Source organism: Mus pahari, chromosome 6 (assembly GCF_900095145.1).
Source record: "Mus pahari chromosome 6, PAHARI_EIJ_v1.1, whole genome shotgun sequence".
NCBI classification, from domain to species: Eukaryota; Metazoa; Chordata; class Mammalia; order Rodentia; family Muridae; genus Mus; species Mus pahari.
Genome location: NC_034595.1, coordinates 56,118,084 through 56,122,545, shown reverse-complemented (window position 1 = coordinate 56,122,545; position 4,462 = coordinate 56,118,084).

Genomic DNA, 4,462 nt, shown 5'->3' with positions numbered 1-4,462 from the left:
CTTAAAAAAAAAAAAAGAGAGAGAGAGAGAGAAAAAATCTTTAAAAAAAAAATAAGAGAGAAAATGCCTCCATAAAACCTGGCTATCAAGCACTTTCTTAATTAATTATTAGTGGGTGACAGCCCAGACCATTATGGGTGATGCCATCCCTGGAATGATGACCCTGGGTTCTAAAAGAAAACAGGAAGAGCAAGCCAGTAAGTAGCATTCTCCATGGCTTCTGCATCAGCTTCTGCCTTCAGAGACCTGCTCTGTTTGAGTTCCTGTCCTGACTTCCTTCAGTGATAGACTTTGATGTAGAATTATAAGCCAAATAAAACCTTTCCTGCCCCAACTTGCTTTTGATTTTGATCATGGTGTTTCATCGTAGCAGTAGTAACCTAACTAAGACACCTGGGCTTTGTATTTTCATCTTTCCCAGAAGTAATGTGTAGGTCAGGTGATTTAAGAGACTTATCTGGTGCCCCTACAGCAAGGAGGCGACCCAGCCAGTGCTACTCAATTTCTGTTGCTGTATCAAAATACCTGAGGTTGGGCATAGTTTGTAAAGACAAGTGGTTTGCGGAGCTCACCGTGTTGGAAGCAGAAAGTCCAGGTAGCGTGGCACTAACTGTGACAACAGCTTCCTTATCTGTGTTACATCTTGGCAAATGGCTTTATGATGGGGCCAGATGTAAAACTGGGCATACAAATTAGGGACTGGGGCAGGGTTGATACATACTTTTTATACTAAACTTTTCTTGAGCGCTCTCTGGGGTCTTTTGTGAACTCTTTAGCCTCTGGCAAGGGTGACACCCCAAAGAACCAAATCACTTTCCACTGGGCTCTGCCGATTAAAGGTCAACCACACGGAGGACTCAGAGGGTCACATTCCAGCCACAGAAGCAGGTGTTTGCAGCCCTGCCTGTTCTAAATGGCATCTTAGGTGTGTGTGAAGCTGGCCACCTCCTCTCCCGCCCTTTATTCAGCACCTCTCTTCCCTGCCACCAGGTTTCCTAATCTTGGGATTTTTTTTAACAACCCCAGACCAGTTTCCTGAGCTCAGACATGTCAGGCATGTCCCGTGGATGTTCGGTAAGCCAGGCTGAGCATCAAAGCATCTTTCTACTCCACAGTAAGTTGGGGACACTTCTGGAGCCAGGGAGCCTGTACTTCTTCTCTGGGGCCCCCGGGACACAGTCTGCTGTGTAATGGCTACCCTCAGAGCAAGCTGTCACTATACAGTTACCATGATGACGTAGACTTGCAGACTGACCTTTCTGCCAGGCTCTGTTTCAATCGCATTCTGCAGAACCCCTGCAGAACAAAACCCCACAACTTAAAGACTATTAGCACCCACCCCACTCAGTGAGCCTGGGGGGGGGGGGGAGGCTGGGCAGCAGCCCTAGCTTTAACCTCCTCAGATGCTCTTTGTCTGTACTGGAAAGCCCCCAAACACATCCAGTACTGCACTCATTTTAAATGTGAGGGAGAGGGAGAGGGAGAGGGATAGGTGGCTGGTCTGTCAGAAACAGGGCTGAGGCTATAGAGCTAAAGGCACAGCTGAGCCCAAGCCTGCTTGTTACCCAACTCAACTCTGCCCACAGCCTGAGTCTCTCACAGCGCCAGCCTGCTGGGGTGAGCACTCCCATCCAGGAAGCCAATTTGCAGGCCCTTAATGTGTCTTGCTGTTGACCTATATTCTCCTAATCCAAACTGGAGCTTGGCCACACTGCAAGCGTCGGCGTCTCAAAGCTTTGGCTGGGAAACAAGCAAAGCCAACACCATTTCCAGAGGCAGGAAAGCCCCCAAGGGTTCCATCCCCCAGTTCCCTTCAGCCCACAAGAAGTTTGCTCTAAAGCCAATGAAAACTCTTGCCTTCCCTCCAACCTTCGGTATGACCCCTGGCTAGTCTAGGGTTATGCCCACCCCAATGAACCTTTATTCATTCGTTCACCCTTTATTTATTCGTTTATTTATTCACCCTTTATTCATTCGTTCATTCATTCATTTAACAGATTTTTAAATGGCTTGGGATGAGAAATTTAGTATAGGGGAGGCAGAGTGGAACTAGCTATATAAAATGGGAGTAACTTTATTGTTTTTTTGTTGGTGGTGTTTTGTTTTTTGTTTGTTTGTTTCTTCGTTTTTTTGAGGGGGTGGGGGTTTCTGAGACAGGGTTTCTCTGTGTAGCTCAGGCTGTCCTGGAACTCACTCTGTAGACCAGGCTGGCCTTGAACACAGAAATCCGCCTGCCTCTGCCTCCCAAGTGCTGGGATTAAAGGCATATGCCACCACGCCCGGCAGGAGTCACTTTAAACATCTAATCCTCTTGCTCTACCTCCCGAGTGCTGAGTGCAGGCGTGAGCCACTATGTCCAAATTTACTTGTGCGAGAGATCCAGCCCAGGCTCCATGCATGCCATGCGAGGAACTCTCCCAACTGAGTTACCTCTGCATCCCAAGGGGGAAATCGCTTTCAAAACCACTCCTTGAACCACTGGGGAGAGGGAGGCTTGGGAGGAAAGCCAGCCATGCTCTGAACTGTGCCGTAGGGAGAGTCGGAGGTCACCACAGACAGGCGGGAAGCCAGGCCTGTCCAGTGAGATCTAGTACTCTCTAGCACACTTGGCACTTTAGTTTTCCTGACTAAATATCTTTCCAAAAGTGTTTCATATTATTCTCAAGATTCTGAGAACATGGGGCAGGTGAGATGGTACATGATTGAAAGGTTCCTTGTGTGAGCCTGGTGACTTCAGTTCAAATCCTGGAGCCTGAAGTAGGAAGGAGAAAACAGACTCCAGGGGTTGTCCTCTGGCCTCTACATGTGTGCCTGAACACACACACACACACACACACACACNCGCACGCACACACGCACGCACGCACGCAATAATAATAAATAGAGTTTAAAACAAATTCTAAGTAACTATAGCTATCCTTTCAAAAACACATCTGTAGAAATTTTTTAAAAAATGCAACAGAGAATTACACGCCCACTTCTTTCATTACTTAATGTGTTTTACTACTAAATCTGTTTTCCTCAGAATGGCCTGGCCAAATCTAGCTTTCTCCTTCCCCTTGGGAAGAGGCAGGCTTAGGACATAAAGGTTCCGTGAGCTGGTGGGTTCGGTGAGCTGGCGTGTGTGAATTGTGTCAGTCCACAGAGTAGTTTCCGTTCCATTTGACATGAGCGCTGTGAGGTAAACTCACACCTGTGGGAGGGGCCAGGTAGCCTAGCTGTGGTGCTAGTCGACCAGATCGCGTTTCCCTCACCACCAGTGAGAGAATCCCAGAGCGGGATCTGGCCCCAGCCCACACAAACTGAGCTCGCTGCTGCCTCCCTTCTCCAAGCCTCTGTTTCCTCAGGCATAAGACGGGTTTCACACAACTAAGGAGCCTAGCGCATGACATTCTCTCAGCGTATGTCACCGGAAGTTACCTTTGTCTTCCTCCCGTCAGGGACTACATTAGAGAAAGGGGAGTTCACCCCTGGGGTCTGTTATCCTACCACGGGGGACACTGTGTCAGGAGGGCCTCGATAGATTCCAGATGACGTATTCATAGTACAAGCTAGGTACATTCCGGGTTGGCATGCTACTGGCTAATTTAATCAAGGGTCTTGTGGGGATGCTGCTGGGAAGATGTATGATGTGTGTCTCTTGGACGTGAGCCGGCAGACTGTAGGCCTAGAGCTAGCGGGCACCATCTTACCATGAGATGGATATTCAGAAGGAAGCCAGTGTGAGGAAAGGGGCCTGGATGGGAAGGGCAGATAGCGTACATAATGACATACTGGAGCCCCAATCTCCCATACTGCCTTCTCCACCCCACCCCCACCCTCATCCTACCCCAGGTCACTGAAACCATGTGGAGTGACTCATTCCTTCATAGAGCATGGTCTATCTCGTGGTCTGTCATAGCTAATGAAGAAATCCCAGTTACCACACGGTTGTTGAGAGGGCAGAAGTGAAACTGGACTCTGGTCAGGAGGCTGGAAGGATGCACTGGTGAGACTTCCAGGGCAGCTCCGTGGGGCAGGGCAAGCTTCAACGTCTTTATTCAGACGATGGGTATTGAGTCATAGACGACAATACTCCTTATACCTGGAAAGGGTTCACAGGGTATCTGTGACTGCTACCTAAAGAGCGTAGTGGATATGTTCCTACAAGTAAAGAGCCAAGTCTAGAACAACGTGCACATAAGAATAGTTCCGTCTAGAAAGTGGAATTAGAAGGCGGTCTTTCACTTTCTGCTTCAGATCCTAGTGAACTAATAAAGCTATCACCACCAGGTGGGTAGCACATAACCCCAGCATTAGGGAGCGTGTGAGGCAGGGAGGATTCATCCACAGTTTGAGGCCAGGCTTATCATAAAGGAAAAGTCTGTCTGGAAAGAGAGAGGAGAGAGAGGAGAGAGGAGAGAGGAGAGAGGAGAGAGGAGAGAGNAGAGGAGAGAGGAGAGAGGAGAGAGGAGAGAGGAGA